At 38.2% G+C, this 17,843-nt stretch overlaps 1 long non-coding RNA gene across 1 annotated transcript in view; it reads left to right on the top strand.

Annotated features, from left to right (window-relative positions):
* The window catches only part of LOC106016136 (uncharacterized), a 34,376-nt gene extending 18,035 nt beyond the window's left edge, over positions 1-16,341 (top strand). The window contains exons 6-8 of the long non-coding RNA XR_011808376.1: positions 7,643-7,738; positions 13,684-13,840; positions 15,710-16,341. This is a non-coding gene — a long non-coding RNA (uncharacterized lncRNA). The remainder of the gene's footprint in view (positions 1-7,642; positions 7,739-13,683; positions 13,841-15,709) is intronic.
* The last annotated feature ends 1,502 nt before the right edge of the window (positions 16,342-17,843 follow it).

The following is a 17,843-nucleotide window of genomic DNA, read 5'->3' as shown; positions in this document are numbered from 1 at the left end:
CACAGTTTTCTCTTTGGAAAAAGGAAAATATGCTTCTACACCTGAGTTCATTTGAGGTATGTGCTCTAGAGGGGCCAGTTCTAGCATTACTTTTTCTGAAAACTAATACCAATCATCAGTAAGACTTCAGATGAGTCAATAAATCTATTTCTAGAGAATGTCGCCGTATTAAATATTTTGTGTGTATTGTCTGTGATTCAAACTTAAATTTTAAACCCTTAGGTTTGGAAGCAATAGATATTCGCCCCTGATGTTGTTATCTTCACAGAACATTTACTGTTGCATGAAATTGTTCAGTGAATTCTGTGATTCATGAGAGAGAGAAAATAATGAAATAAACAAATCAAATAGTAAAGATGATTGTGAAAAGGTGTGAACTTCCCAGAACTTAGGTTTTTATGCTGAGAATTACTGTGTTATATGGAGTAGTTTTAGAATTACCATAGAAGTGTGTATCACAGTTCTACAGCTGAGCTGGTCACAGCATTTCGTTATTATTATTATTATTACTATTATTATTATTATTATTATTATGTTGAAATGTGCTGTTTCACAAGTGTGCCATTTCAACAAAACATTCTGAGAGAGGCTCTCACATCTGCAGATGACCATTAGAACAAGCACCTGTCATGGGTCTACATTCAATTCTTGTTTCCGAGGTTTTCACATGTACTTCTCATTAACATCGACACTGAGTTTTTAGGAGAGATCCCTTGTCCTGTGTAAATATTATAGCAAATGGACTCGTAAATGTTTTCTTAGTAAAAATGTACTAAGTCCCAACACCATACCATTCACATACAAGTGTTCAGGAAGCGTTTTACCCTATAGGACTGGAATCGTGTTTTTAAGATACACTCATTAAATTAAACTGATTTCCTAAACTGTAAGTATTAGGAAAGTCAGGGATACATCTGGGTTTCCTCTTTCCAAAACACAGGAAAAGGTTCAGAAAGAGAGATACTGCCTCCAGTATCTCTGGAGAGAGAGATATTCTTGTTCCAGAAACAAATATATCTGGTTCTTTTGCTTATTGTCTGTGGTCCTCACTGTGAACATGTACACCATGCAAGTTGCCATGTCTTAGTCTGCATGCTATCATTTTGGTTGTTGTTATTTTTTGTTTGTAAACTAAACTCACCTAATGCCACAGTCACCCTTCAGATACTCATTTATTTCAAATGGAGTTGTGCAAAGGATATTATTTATTTAGTAACTGCAGGTCAAACAAAATTGTATTAGTGTGGCTTATTGGATATGTTACTAGCATTATAGCATCTCCAAATCTTGTCATGAGGTGAAGCCACAGAGTGCTTTGACCCCCTTGTTCAAAGGTGCAATAGTTGCTGACAAAAGACTCTGAACAGGTGTGCATAGGCCTGACATTAAAAGGAAATAACTACTGTGTGACTGACCACCTGTGTCCCAGCTGGTTTTAAGGATACCTTCATACAAAAGAATTATTGGAACTGCTTATGTACTTAGAGTTCTGGTTTTACCAATCTCTGAAGAGGAAAAATAGCTTAGAAACAGATTTATCTGTGCATATAAGTTCCTGACTGCATTTAAATTCATTTGAAGACCAAAAATATTTACAAAATTTCTCCCTTCCTAACATGAAAGGGAGAAAGGGAGTTCCTTGCTTATGCTGCTGTTCCTTATTGTGCTCTTTCAAATGCTTTAGTTCTTGATTTGCTTGGAATTTCACTTCTTTGTTTGTTTGTTTGTTTGTTTTTCCATATAATCTTAGATTGTATTGTTTGTGACTAGATGCCAATGACAGGCTGCACATGGTCAGTGGTGCCCCGTCCCCTTCTTCTGGCACTGCTGAAGCTATAAGGGTGCCCTCCTGTAAGCCCCTGTGCTGTATAGGAACATGTTACCCCACCTCTCCCCAGAGTGCACGCGGTGTCTCTATGCAGCACACTTCCAGAAGTACGTGCATAGATGGCCCAGCCCCAACCAGTGCAAGTCGGCACAGCCCACCGAGCAGTCCAGATGTACTCACCAAAAAGGCACTGTGCATTGTGTGTCTGTTTCATTGTAAAACTACATTCCTGTTATACTGGGGCTGTAAACACTAAAACTGAAGTTGCAGTCACTTGCTCTCCTTGACATAGGAAATATGGTGCTTCATTACATGTTTATTTTTAGTGCATGTACAATACAACTTGAGGGACTTAAAGTTGCTATGGAAACCATAACTTTGAATTTGAGACTTTTTATGCATTCTTTTTTTTTTTTTTTTTTTTTTTTCTGCTATGTTTTATTAAAAAAAAAAAAAAAAGTGTACAGAAAGATCATGAACAAAAATACTGGTCAGAACTCCAGTCACTGGTACACTGGTATAACTAGCATCAGGAAGTGAATAACAAACCTAAAATAATGTCAGTCTTAAATAGCAAACAAAATTATGATTGGCAAAACATGATGAGTTTTAATACAACTAAATGGATCTGGTAACAGGATCCCAAACTACTATTATATATATATATATATATATATATATATATATATGCTTCAGATTTCATATACCTGCCCCAAATTTTATTGAACTAGCACCTGAGCATGTTCATTTGTCTGCCACTCTGTTGTGATGGAAAAACAAATAGCTGTCAAAAGGAACAGAAGAAATGGATCTATACTCCTACATGAAGATTCAGCCTTAGCTGCTGAAGATAGCAAAAGGTTATTTTTCTGTATCTGTTGATTTAAAAAATAAAAAATATCAAAAAAATCTTTTTCTTCTGTCTCAAAGCATATTTATCTTAAGGCAGTTCTATTCTATTTGCCTTTATTACACAGCCTGTACCGTAGCCTGTAAAGAAGGAGAGTGCTTTGACCACTGCCTCATTTTGCAACTCTAGAAACATATAGATTCAGCATTATGTCAATAGACACCTTTGAACAAATTGTGCTTACAGTCATTATCACCTGCTAAGGAGGACACTCTTCTTGCAGCTGCCCACTCAGACTCCCTGGAAAATGGAGGTTTCACTACTGTCCTGTGGGCTGCAGGGAAAAAGTACAGGAGATTTTTAACTTGTCACTGATCTCAACAAAGGAGGGGGCTGTTACTGATGGGGAAGGTTCATTGCTGTACCTTTGCTGTTCCCTGCCTGACATGACTCTATCTGTGTGCATTTTATGCCTGATACAGTTGAGAGCAGTGGGAAGAAAGCCTGACACGTTACCTCGGGAGGTGTTATTTACGAACACTGGACAAACACGCAGTGGCCTTGCTGTGTCTACAATGCTTTGGCTGGTTTCTAAGAGTTTCTGAAGCACAGTGAATAGCTATTTATAGTGAATAAACTATTCTACAAACTATTCAAAGTGTACTAGTTGACCTCTATATGGTTGTTTTTGACAGGTAACAGAAAACTAGTGCTTTATTACTTCTGTGCTTTATCATATGGAGGCGTAACCAAAGAACATTTTCAGGGGGAGATAAGCACAATCTTTAATGTAAAAGGATACAAAAAGTTAGCTAGGCATAGAAGTTACTGGCAAATTTGTATTGTATTTGCAAATCTCAGGGATGCACTATAACATCTTTCTAGATAACAGTTTATTAGCACCAAGGTAGCATCTGAGAGAGCATGCAGACATTTAATATCCATACCAGAAAACCTGGAATGTATCCATATCCATGAAGAGTTCGGGTCATTTGCAATTGCTGCTGGGGTTTGAGTTACTTTGGTGTCATCACAGGTCTATTTTGACACGTATATGGTAGTCTAAGTACATAAATAATAAATAATATCCAGAACTGTGCTTATCTGTTCACGTTTCCTCTATGAATGGCTTTCTATCTGAACTAAAAGGTCAGTGCCATTTTTATCTAGTGCAATGCTGAAGTAACCTACATTAATCATTCAAGATACCCGTGAATTATTTCCACATTTGCTCTCTAAGACCCTTTCTTCCCCATGAAGACTGCACAGCTGTGTCTAACCGTGGCTAGCCGTGTGGTCACGTTGTTCCTCTCTCAAGAACATCCGTCTTAAGACTGCATTTAAACAAGCCTGGGCATGATTTTATATTCCCTCTTCCGAGCAACCGCTCATGATTGATCTGTTCTGTCACTGTTGCCTTTCTCTCGGACAGCATAACATTTAAGGTTTTGTTGTAAGCTACTTTCATTGAGAAACAGCAAAAATGATCCGCATGTTTTGTTTTCAGGTACCTTTACTGAGAAAGAGAGCAATAATCATTTGCTGGTATTTCTTTATAAGTCTGTCTTTGGAGAAAAATATAAGAATTCTGGTCTCCTGGCTTTGTATATGCTATTTATGGTTTTATTAACTTCATTGCAGCAACATCCAAGGAACTGAGGATTTTGCCATGCTTTCTGTTCTCTATCACTGATCTTCCTGGGTATTCTCTAGTAGTGGGAAATCCTAACAGCAGGACAGCTTCTGGAAGGCATACTCTTCCCAGATCTCTGCTCTCCATGCTGGTCTGCTACTGCTGGTGTCACCAGTTCTCTTTATCCTTGTATATATCAAAATAATGTGAAGAATTCACACGGCCCCTTTTAAAATCTGATTACAAGCAACTGACCACTCAGGATAGTTTCTGTTGATTAAAAAAAAAAAAAAAAAAAAAAAAAAAAAAAAGAGAGACAAAAGAGAGACTGAATAACAGAATAACAGACTGTATATTAGGGGTTATTAGAGAGATCAGAGCATTTTAAAGGGATATTTTTCTCTGCACTGTAATGCTATTCCCTTGCATTCATAACCTAACGTCTGTCCTCCACTACACTTGGGCTCTTGGAGCCCAAGAGAAAGTTGAATATAATGCTGCTTTGTGCTCTCCTCTGCCAGCTCTGGCTCTGCCCTCTGTTCCAGGCTCATGTTTGTACACAGAGGCATACACATCATTCATAGTGGCAGAGGCAAATCTGGATGAGCTGGGTCCCTTGTGGATGAGGAGCCAGAGGGCATGATCAAGCATGCAGTTGTTGACTGATGGCTCATTCACACAACGTGAATCCAAAGTAATTCTTTCTGCTAGATAGTTTAGTTTATTGTTACAAGAAAACTGCTTCATTTTTATTTGGGTAATGTGCCTGCTAGAGGGGGTGTGCATAAAAGTAGTATCTGAGAGCACTGAAATGCATAGTATTAATGTGATCATGATGTCGTCTTATTAGTAAGACAACTTGTCCTTTTTTGTCAGGGAATTGCAAAGATCTGTCAAGGCCCAGTTTAATCTACTCCCTGTAATAGGATTTGTCTGTAGCTTGAGGAAACAGAAGCTTGTAATGCATAGGGTTATTAAGAGTGGGATGTAAGCTATTTGAGACTCTTTAATAAAATATAATATCAGTATATTCAATGAATATGGAAAGAGGGATCTAAATATTTCTCGTTACAACCTTCAAATATCTTGGGAAAGGAGAAGGATACTAATTAAAACAAGGGTAAAAAGCAACAGATCTCTGAATTCTAGCCTTCCTCAAAGTTAAATATTGATGTAAGCTGGAGTTCAATTGAAGAATCTCATTGCCCCTGCTGTAACCATTAAACTAAATCCCTGCCCCATTCCAAGACAAGGTTAATGTATTTCAGGAACCTTGTGAATAACAGCTTTAGTTGCTTTCATGTACACCCATGCGTAGCCCTTCTGCAAACAAGGCAGTTTTAAACAAGGAAAGCTACAGCTGCCAGGAGGTACAAAGTATTCTGCCCTGTGAATTGCCTCACTTCCGATGTAACAAGCTCTGAGACAGTTGAAAATATTTGCAGTCCCAAACCTCACTCACCTCCTCCCTCAGTGTCTTGACAGGAAACACAGAAATCAAAAGCTTTAATTGTCTCTTTTTAGAGGGAGTTTTGGTGTCCAGAGCAAGCAATCAACTAAAAGTGATTGATTCTTATTTTTTTTAATTTTTTTTTGATAGAGCCATAAGGAACAGAGCTCTGTTTTGTACATTCCTAAGCACTATCATATATTGCAATAGAAAACAGAGTATAATAACAATAATGCGCAGATACAGTTACATTACAGCCATATCAGGCTCACTACTACGTACAATCAAATCCCTGTTTTTCAAGATTCCTGGAACTGGAGTAACTTTAATAAATGAATGCTGGCATCTTTTAGTCAATATCATCTTGCCAGCCCCTCTGGTACATCAAATTTGCTGCTTACCTTTCTGATTAATATGACCTTGTCCGTGTTACATCTAGACAGGTTAAATACTTAGACTGTTAGTCACTGCCAAAATGTCACTAAATCTATTGAAATCATAAATAATCAACCTAGGGCACCTCCACTCTCTGGGAGTGCATTACTCCACAAGTACTCCCTGACTGTGGCCCTCCGAAAAAGGCTGCAGGGGAAAACATATGTCTTGAAACCAGTGTCCTTGCTCCCATAACTGGTTGCCTCTGATGACAAAGTCTAGATTCAAACTGCAGGGAGCTTGGCTCACAGGCTGTGCCAGCATACTAAATACAAGTAGTCCTCGTATGGCAGAAAGAGAGAAAAAGGGGGTGAAATGGGCAAATTTCATTTTCCATTTGTTGGGGTCAGGGCTGCTTTGGGAGTGTTTTCTATTAACTGTAGAGTTTTGCAAGAATTGCAAAAGTATGGGAAACTGTATGGTAAGATTTTCTTTTTTAAATTGGAATAAAAATATTTTATTTTTTTCTTATGAAATTAAAATTCTCTTTGGACAATGATAAAAAATGAGATGACAAAAGGGAATTTTTCCCTAAGGAATTATCTTTTGCTTAATGACTAAGAATTCATTATTAATTAACCCAAGTTAACCTGGAAAACAGGAAAGCTGAGCTCACCCTGTAAAGTTATTTGCTGAAGGAATTAGGCCTGGATTTTATCTCAGATAGGCAGAAGGGAGGAAGGTACATGCCATTTTCCCATTAGTCAAACCTGAGTCAAAATCATGCAGTGAAAGATTCAGAGAGAAATGTAGGCCAGTCGTGACTGAAATATAACCCGCTGAGGTTTTCCCCAGGTCAGGAGGAGTGCAACAGGTCTTCATGGACTCCAGGGCTCCCAACCGGGTTTGTAACCAGCTGGGCTTGTGGAGAATCAGCAGTGGGTTATGCTTGCAGCCTGGCCCATCCTCTGTCAGGAAGCTTGTTCACGTTGGGAACTGTTGCAGTGGTAGGACTGTTCTTGAGGCTTAAATTGGACCTCACCAAAGAGGAGCACATCTCTATCTGTGTTTCTTCCCTGAGGCATCTCAAGTTACTCCTCTGAATCCTTCCTTCCATAGCAGATATTGCCTCTTTTTTATTAGAGAACATGGAACATAAAACATCTTTTTTATTGCTAGTCTGGTTTAGGTCCCAAAGGTTTTACTTATGATGAGCAACATGACATCCAAAACATTTCATAACTTCCTGAAGAAATTTGAAGTCAGTAATTTTCAGTGAATTCTAGCATAATGGAAAATTGAACAGATCATGAGCCCTGTTCACACAGGGACCTGAGGAGCACAGGACTGAGCGGTGCCAGGGGACAGTAGCAATAAAGGTTACGTGCCTGTAACCTAGGGAAAGCAGCAGCTCTAAGATGTCTTGTCTCTCTGTACAGTCACAAACTTAGACAGAAGTAAAAATAAAAGGAGAGAAATAACATTTACTCTTTCATCCTTTCACAGAGATGAGCATTTTTCCCAGCTCCTTGTCCCAGTTGTGAATCCTTCTCAGTGCTAAGGGCCTAAGAACCAAGCCCTTCCCTTTCTAAGTCACAGCAGGTAAGTGACATTTCCCTCTTTGCTGTTTCCCATAGCCAATGATACAACGGTAAAAGTAGTCACTTGGAGTCACATAAAGGGCACAAGTCCATCCTTTGCCTGAGATGAGGCAGGAATTTGAAGATCGTTTCAGTTTCTTGAATAAACATGATAACCACAGGCTGCATTGCGATCTAGGATGCATCCAAAAGTTTCCTGGACTTGGAGGTCTGCCCCACAGGTGCTCTACCTGCTGGCGTGCCGTTGATTCCCTCTGACCCAACACATATCCACATCTGTGCACAAGAATGAAACTTCAAGGAAAGCAGCAGGAGAGACCAGCTTCAGAAACATCTGCAGACTAGTGAAAAGTATGTTTATTGTTAAATTAAGAGACCGTCAGTCAAGACTGAACATTTTCTGTGCACACATTGGTTCACTGAGTTATTAGTGGGACACAGCTTCTCCTGTCAGTGCCAGGGGTGTGGTCCATATTCCTGTACTGCCAAGTGCAGGCATCGCTGCCAGTTCCCTGGGCAGATCAAGATTGAATCCAGGCCTGTGCCTCTGTTCCAGGTGAACGCTCTAACAGCTCTAATGGTGTAATGAGAGGGATCGCTCCCTTCCTTTCTTTGCCTTTTGCTTGCATTAGACATGATTCCAAAAAAACAACACAGTCAGGCCTTGTAAAAGCCATAATTAGCAGCAAGGAACACCTAATTTTCAAATTTTACTAAGTTTCATGGAACCCAGAATTTTGCCGAAGACTTTAAGTGGATAGCATGAGAGTTTTAGGCATCTTGTTGCTTGTTGAATTGAGGTGACACCTTCAAGTCATAACTTCACTGCTAGATTACAAGAGATAAAAGTCTAAAATCTGGACATTAAAAAACAAAACAAACAAACAAACAAACAAAAAAAACATTAAAAAGCATTTTTTTTAAAGAAAATATCCCTAATTAGTTAATTTACCATCCAAATTCTTCATAAATACTCAGGTTGTTGGAATAAACAAACAAACAAACAAACAATGATTTACAGTGGTGTGAGCTAAAGCAAGGACTGAAAAGATAATGCATGAACAAGGTGGCAATGGAGTTCTGCAAGTGAGCCTATTTCTGGGTGTAAATTATTTTGATAAGACATGCAAGAGAGAACCTTCTTCCAATAAAATTATTGAATGCCACTGATAACCTTAGCATGTCTTACTAAAGCTAGAGGCTTCTAAAATAATTTGAGATTTTTGGGGCCAAATCTTTTGCTTACCAATATCTCATATAATCTCAACAATCAAATTGTGAATAATTCAGCGTTCAATCCTACAAGTTTCAAGCAACTTTTATAAACAATGAGTTTACAGAATCAAGATTCCTAACTTCAAAAGGTTAAATCTTCTGTTGACTTCACCTTTCCAAATATTTCAGGATTAAAAGTCTGTGTTGCACACAGCTGCAAAGGAAATGGTGTTCCATGCTGATTATTAGATCTTATTTACAACAGTAGATAAAACAGACAATCTTTGTGAACACATACACATGTGATAGCTTCTCTGTTAGTGAGGTATCACAGCCCATACATTGGATGCAGCAGTAACAATTCTAGAAATATTGAACAAAACTGAGCAAATAGCCCACAGGAAAAAAGAAAATAAATAAATAAATAAATAAATAAATATTTAAAAGATCTGACAATGCAATCCATTATTCTGTTGAGTAATCTATCAAAGGAAGGAGCACTTAATGCCATTTAAAACTACACTGGCCATTTTTCTTCCAATATAGGACAATATATATATAAATAGCTAGGTTGCAGTTAGAAAATGGGTTAGATAACAGAGCTTCAGCTTGAAAGTTTTGTCATTGATACAGCAAGTGCCAAGATTCCTTTAACCCACAGATACACTAAAAGTTGCACAGATCTGAAAAAAAAAAAAAAAAAAAAAAAAAAAAAAAAAAAAAACCAGAAAGAGGAAAGAAAATCTAGTTAAAAGTGAAATTTCTTTCTACTATTACATCCCTTTGGTCATGAGGGGCAACAGAGCTTCACTTTGTGAGTGGTGCTTATGGCTGGATAAGGAGCTATTTCCTGCAGGATTTCTTTTTGAAAGCCTGAACTTTCCCTGTGGGAAATTTTTGTACAGGCAGTAAATGCTTTCCAGGCCATTGTACACTAGCTTGCCAAATTCTTCCTTATTTCTAACTGAGATAAAAAGGTAACTGTGGTATTTTGAGAAACACAGTGGTAGACCTTTTTCTCCCTCTACAGTGAATGTTAGGAATTTCCCATCTTTATTTTGATCTCCAGATTGCTGAAGTCAGGAGGTAGACTGTGTCCACAGTAAGAAAACTGTCTATTGTCTAGTAGAGTTTATCAGGCAACCATGACCTTCAGAAGTTCTAGAAAAAATATCTTCTAGAATTTAAACTAAGCATAACAATCTGCACAGTTGTTGGAAGACCGTATGAAGTAACAGTGGACAAAGGCAAAGTCTACTTTTTTTCAGTGGTCACTTTCTCCATTGCATCCCACACACATCATGGTAAAGAAACAGAGACAACATCAGTGATGACTTATCCAGGAGAGGTTGCCACAGCATGCTTGGTGTTGCTCAAAGAGAGACAGAAACTCTAGTGCTAGATTTCTAGTGTGATATAGTCTAGAGCTTATTTACAGAATGAGGAAGAAGCATTTGTCTCAGAACACAGGTGTATAAACAGGTGCAGTCCATGAGATGGACTGCAGGTTCACAGGCAGCCTGCTTTATAGCCGTCTTCACCTTCATCTTGAAAGCTGCATATTCAGATACGAAGGTCAGTCTCTTTAATTCTGAAAGGCTTGGAGCCTCTTGTACCCCCTCTGAAAACTAGGATCTATCTGGGGAGAGTTGGGCTAAGAAACCCATGCCCCCTCTGGTAGCATCAGAGTACATGATGCAGAACCCAAGCTCAGCATCATGTACCAGGGCAGCACCCTCCTCACTAGGTGTCCCTCTGAGCTTTCCTCTAGCCGTTTGCCTGTCAAGCACTAGTCAGAGATCAACAGCTGAGCATAAGAAGCAAAATGTTACATGTGTGCTAGCAGGTATTTCCAAATGTAGTGTACAACATTCCCATTATTCTGCATTAATTAAAGCTTCTGCTTAATGAGCACTTGTTTGCAATTCTGGAAATTTCTTTGCTTTTCATTATAAAATGCAACACAATAAGAAATAAGCATGTGCACTTTTGACACATTTTATATTAGGAAGTCAGAGCACTTCACAAATACTAATTAATCTAACACCCCATTTATTTATCAGAAGCTGTTAAGTATTGTCAAGCCATAAATGGTACTGTACTGTCAGTGCAGCTTGTGTTGGTGATCTCAGCCAGTGCGCCTGGGATTAATCATTTTGTTCCAAACAAGTCACAGCAGATAATTTGTCCTAATATATATGTTTGATAAAGATGACATAAATTAATATTATTAATTATTTTAAGAGTCCTTAGGCTTCGTAAGTGCAAGAAGCTTCCTTGTAGATTGTTGTTGGTGTTCTGTGTGTGTGTTTTTTTTTTTTTTTTTTTTTTTAATAATGAAATTGCATTAAAGAAATTGTTAGTACAAGCGTGTTTTTCATAGTACAAGATACCTTGTATCTTTACATGCGAAGAATAAATTCTGTGAGTTTCTAAGGACTTACTGTACAATGAAACATATTAGTCTTTTTCCCAGATTAGTCTCAAAGCAGTGAGGTTAACGGCCTAATCCAATAGTCACTGCTTTTGATGATATCCTTTTATAGAGGCTTCAACTAGATCAGGATGGGATCTGATGCAGTATATCCTCTTTTCAGCAACCCAGTTGTTAACATGTACTTAAACCTTGTTGCTTAAGATCACCTCTGAAGAGAGACTGCCTTGAGAGCATTCTTAAGGTTCAATATGTGCTCAAGTACTTTGATGAACTTTATTACTTTGAAGAATTTAAAACATTTTGATGGAAATCCAGAAATGAGAAGGGTTCAGGCAAGTAATTAATTGAATTTGAGAAATTACTTTTTAATGTAACAAATACAGGTCAAGAAAAAAAAATGATTTTTTTAAATAAAAAAATGTGGTACCAGGGCTAATCTTTAATCTAGTCCACAAAACAAGCTTTACTTTCCCCTCTTACATGAAGGTATCTGGATAAGGAATGGAGATATCTGTGAGAAGTGAGTAAGGCTCACATCAGAGAGTTCAAGATGAAAATCTTGTTCCAAAAAAATTTCTGTGCCGATGACTGCCTCCTAATCCTGAAGGATATATATATAGTACAGTGGGCCTTCCTGTCTTTCTGTCAGATCTGTCAGACTTGAAAATTTAGTGGAGTCCTGTACTTCTACTTTGGATCATCCCTGCTCTGTGCTGTGCAGAATAAGGCAGAATCCAGGACAGAGGCTACCATGAAGTACCCTGTTGTATGGGTATGCACTGACAGCCTGTGATTCCCTCACAAAAAGTAGGATCACTGGATTCAGAAGGAGGAAATTCCCCCAGATCCTCTCCTGCAGTTGTGTTCCTTGCTTCTCCTTCCATGCAGATCCATGTTCCTCTAGCCTGCTAGGGACCATGTTCCACCACATAGTGCCCCATTTCCACAGCAGTGGAGGGGACATGAAGCTGTCTTGCTCTCCAGCCTGACCAGAGCACTTTCCTGAATGGTGGGAGTTGTCAGTCTGAAATCTCTAAGTGATGTGATATTGAACCAAATACATCCAATTCTTGTGAGCATGAAGCAACTGCTAAGCCAGTGTTGTTGGCACGTGGGCACAAACAGCATCAACTCCCACTGGAGAGAAGCTTGATAACCTATTTAGAGACAAGTGAACGCTTTGTTCTGTGGAGGATTAGAGACTGTGAGTCCTGGTTAGAGGACATTAGAAAAATGGGAATTTTGGATACTCCTTGGGTATCAGTGGTAATTGGTGAATAGGCAATTCCATGTTCACCATACGACATTTTCTGATAACATTTGGGGTGTATAACCATCCTACATGCACTACTGGGAGCACAGTTCTGGGTGCATGTTTGTTACTTGTAGATGCCTAAATCTGTTTTTATGGCTATTTCTAAGTGTTTGAAATAACAAGTTAAATTCAGCTTTGTGTCACAGAAACTGAAGAGAAAATGATCAACAAAATTGTTGGAATAAGGGGAAGAAAAAGTAGGAAACCACCTACTGGAGAGTTGGGGCATATAAAGATAAATCTTTGCTGAAGGAACTGAAACCATTTTATAAAAGCACTCTGATGTGTCTTCGAGACTCCATTTCACATAGAGATAGCAATCTTGATTCTCAGCTGGTATAAACTGTCAGAGATACATTGAAGCCAATTTCCTCCAGCTTCTGATCTGGCCCAGAGATATCATCTACTGCTATCTACACTAGTATCATCTAGTAGCATCTTTACTGGCTTCAGGACCAAATGCACATGTCTGCATATGGCTTTGTATCTGACAAATACTCAGAACTATGCTAACATAGAAAAGAAGAATAAATATTACAGAATAAAATGTGTACTAACAGCTGAGAAGTTCTGTGTACATGACAATTTGCTGATTACTTCCTAGTTGCTCTTTCTATTTATTTAAAAGATGTTTTCCCTGCTACTAGTAGCATATTCCCTGCTACTGATTGCAGGTGTTGTAGTAATATACTGCTACTGTTTCATGTAAAGTAGATAAAATATGTTATACAGTTAGGGAAATAGTGGCTAGGTATGACTACTGCATTGTTTTTGTTAACAAAGTGTTAATATTTTCCTTCTTTTTATGCTTGGATAAAAAAGGGGGCACTTCAGCAATTCAAAAATTTGCAAGCAGTCAGTTAGAAAGAAAAGGCTAATGTGGACAACAGGCCGAGGTTTATTTTACAACCCTTTGTCAAGAGTGTTACAGAGCCTCACAGCTCTCAGATGGATTTTGGATGATGTTTTCTTCTTGCAGAAAGCGTGTGCATGTGTGCCTGTGCCTGATCTCCTAGGGAAAAGTAAAAGGTAAAAGTCTTCTACCCATGGAAGTAAGTTCAATGATGCTAGCCTGCAGGGACACAGGTCTGGAGATGTGGAGTGTGATGGTACCAGCCACACGAATATTGCCTGAGGTGAGAGATTCCAGTAATTTTCCTTGCTGTTATGGGAAATGTCATCTGTAATTCCAGTTTTGGCAGGTTTTTCTGTAATTTTTTGCCTGTTGCACACACCTTTTGCTGGAACAAGACACTGCCCCTCCAGCTGTGATCTGGCAGATAGCAGCAGTGCTGCTGCCTCTGCTTTTGTGCTAACACCGGCATCTGCATGACTCGGCATGGGAAAAGAGCAGGGAATTAACCTTTTTTAAAATTATTTTTATGAACAACAACAACAAAACACCCCAACATCCAAGCTTATTTTTTTTTAGCTGGATCAGATCCTTGTGCTGGATCAGTGAACAGTTGTGGAAATACTTGTGCCACCTTGCGGGTGGGCAGCAGGTACCCTTGGGAAAGAAGGGGTGGTGGCTTCTTCAGGCAACTTCTTGAGGCACAAGGCCAGGGAGAATTGAACTTTCTCTTGTGATCATAAGCTGCAAAAGACACCGCTGCAGGCAGAACACCGGGGCTGCTGCAGCAATCCCTCCAAGCCCAGGCAAGGCCTTGATGTGCTAAATGCAAAGCTTAAGACTTTTCTTTGGTACTGACTTGCCTACTTCCTCTCAGCAGCAGCACTAAACACAACTTGCTGTCAGTGTATACATAGGACCATATTTCTAACACCTCTGCCACCATTCAGTATGTGAATTGTGTTCTGGCACACGTTTTTAAAGGGCTGTATCAGCACTGCATTAGCATGTAGGCAGCTCAAGATAATATCTGAAAAACCTGTGAGCAGACAAACCCTAAAATTAGTATGCCTTGTGTAGATTTGGCCTGAAGATGGGTAAAAACCTGATCTGTACTAGTCAAACTGCAGTTCAGCCTTATCTCCACAGCTCTACAGGCATGCTTGGTCTGGTACTCAGCAGCCACCTTTCCTTCACCTGTGATCCAAGGCTGAGATGTTGGTAGGTCCTTCGTTAGGGTGATATGACTCTTTTTAAAAGGAAGATTCTTACTTAAAAAAGGATTTTCACAAGGTATGTGGTGTTGAAAGTTTGTTTCTTAAAATCAACTCTTCTGAGAAATTCTGACATCAGAATATGATTAACTGTGCTGTTCCTGTTGTATCTTGTTTCAGGAAGTCAACAGTAGTGCCATGGAAGTGGGAGGGTATTATTTTACATAGCACACAGATTTAATTTCAAGATGTATGCTGACAGCCTATGCTACTCTCTCTGCCATAATAAAATCAGATAATTAAGTTTAGAAAACCTCAAGTATTCTTTTTACTTGATCTTTAGAGCTGCTGCAAATACTTTTGCAGTCAGAAATACACATTCCTTTCTTGTGCTGCGACAGTAGAGAGCTACTGGCCTTATAGCTGCTTTATTGTATGAATGGCTCTGTGCTGGACATTTTATTTCTCTGTTACTATAAAGTTAGACCCTGAAGTCTGTACCTGTACACATTTTTTATTCCAGCACAGTTTTCTGTGAAAAATATTTTTTTTTTTTTCAAATATAACTGATTAAATATGTCAGGAATTAGACCTGTATTTGTTTAGTGCCACTTGTTTGTTCAGTATTGTCAGTAGGTAATTGTTTCCATCTCAGACATTTAAAATGCTTTATATAGTCTAGTGCCTACAAACTAGCTCAAGTAATTATTTTTTTTTTTTTTGATGAAAGACTTTTTCAGTTTTTCTCTAGGACTGTAAAAATAAACATAACTTCAGGATGGGATTTCAAAATATTTGTGGACAAATTAACTAATTAACTTCTTTTCCTTTTTTTTTTTTTTTTTTTTTTTTTTTTTCTGGTTCTACATCAAATCCTTGTGTGGGATTTCCCTTTTCTAATTGTGAACTTAAATTATCACAAATATCACAAATATAAGCTGAAATACTGGACCTACTGAACAGCAAAAAAAAAAAAAAGAAGCTTTCTATGGAAACTAAATTCAGAATTTAAATTATAATCCTATAATTTCATGTCATACAAAGTTTACTTGCCAGAGGGTATCTGACACTGAGCAACTATTCCAGCACAGGAGCAGGTGCAGCCCCAGGGCAGGTTTCCTTGGCTCCTGAGACAAAGGCTGTGGTGCTCAGGACTGCAGAAGGTGCCAGGATCTGCCACCCTGCCTGGTACCTGCCCTGTTTCCATTAGTGATCTCAGTGCTTCACCCCCTCAGGCTCTGCCTTCCTGGGGACAGAGCTGGGAGGTTGGAGACAGGCCCTGCCAGGAAAGGTGGAGACAATGAAAAACTGAGTCTTTTCTTCCTCACGACACACAAAAGACTGATCCAGATCCACTGCGTATTTGACTTCTGCTTTGGGCAGCACATCGGACAAGATGACCTTCACAGGCCCCTCCTAACCTAAACCATTTGATGACAATGTTTTTGTGAAATAACTTCCATGCAGTGTAATTCATCTGAAAAGCATGAGCAGATTTTTTCATGTAGAAACTATTTACATTTATTGGGTATTATCAACATATAGAATAAATTACAAAACATTTCTACAATACTCTTCTTCATCATTGATTTAATGGCGTTTGTTTTTTTTTTTTCTCTGAAAATCTTCTTAATGTATTGATATATGGAAATTAGCTCCTGATATATGAATAAAATGGATTATGCATGTCCTTAAGATCAGTGTTCTTGTCACCTGTGCAATTTTACAAACATTTTTCCCTTATGCCTTTAGCTGGATATGCGATCAATAAAACTATACTGAAGTTCTACAATTTATGAATTAATTGTTCCAAGTAGCTGATAAGACTTAAAGAGGTGATTCTCCTATACCAGAGATACAGCAAGTATGTAGTAAAAATATATATAATGATAATATGTACATGATGAATAATCAAAGAAATCAAACAGTTTGCAAAGTAAAAGTGTATTTAATGAGCCAAATCCAGTTCAGAAACAAGAAGAAATGATTCAGTTTGTCCTCTGGATTATAGTTTAATAATAGTGACAAAAATATCTGAGCAGGCAAAGCAACCTATCAGTCAAACTGTGATACTATTACTTTTAAAAAGCCTTTTATTCCAAATGGTTCCATTAATTTTGTATAGCAATATGAGAGTATTGCAGTTACGTCATGCAGCCTTGAAGATTGTACATGAAGACCTGTGGCAAATTAGCTTTAGTGTCACATTTTTTTCTATTGGTAAGTTGGAGATAAACACTGTTCTGAACAGAAACGCTGAGGAGAGCAGGATGTTAGATTTGATTGTGTATCCTGCTTTTTAGTCAGCTTAGTATTACCTTTAAAAACTTGCAGGGTCTTCTGCAGCCTTTGTACAAACAGAAAATAGTCACCTCTGTGAAAGCTTTTTTTTTCACTTGCTGAAAATTAGTATCAAGCACTTCTACAATACAGTCTAGACAGGAAATTGCCTTGTCCCTCAGCTGAAAATTGATTAGGTAATTCATTACATCAGTCATCTAAGACACTCCATCCTCTGAAAATTTGTTTTCTGGGGCTCTGATAAAGGTAAGATCTATAGGTCTTCTCTTCCAAGTAGGTGAGTCATCTTAGACTGGACATTTCATATGTTTTCTTAGGACAGCAATTTTTCTGTGTGGCTAAGCCAATTGAAGAAAAACATCAAACTTATCTGATGCTTATCTGTAGGGTGCTCAGGATACAGGACAGAATAAGCCTCCTATAAAGAACTTCTCATACTTGTTCTTTGTCAGCTTACAATCAATGGCTTTTGTTTGTATCTGAAATATTTGCACTCCCCCGAGAAAATGCTCTCAGTAGAACTTAGAGAACTTATCCCCAAGATATTTTATTTCTATTGCTAGCTATAGATTTTTATTTATGTGTGTAGATCACAGCATATACATTAACTTTCTAGATCAGCTCAGAAAAAATTTTGTTTATATCATACATTCTTCTGATGCATAAGTGCATCAGAAGTCACACTTACATTTTTTTAAATTTAGAGTCACCATGTGACATAGGTGAACCTAAAAAATTGGTCTCATGCTTTCCAGCCAACAGAAAAAAATA

Source organism: Anas platyrhynchos, chromosome 3 (assembly GCF_047663525.1).
Source record: "Anas platyrhynchos isolate ZD024472 breed Pekin duck chromosome 3, IASCAAS_PekinDuck_T2T, whole genome shotgun sequence".
In the NCBI taxonomy this organism is placed as follows: domain Eukaryota; kingdom Metazoa; phylum Chordata; class Aves; order Anseriformes; family Anatidae; genus Anas; species Anas platyrhynchos.
This window is presented reverse-complemented; position numbering and strand designations above follow the sequence as displayed.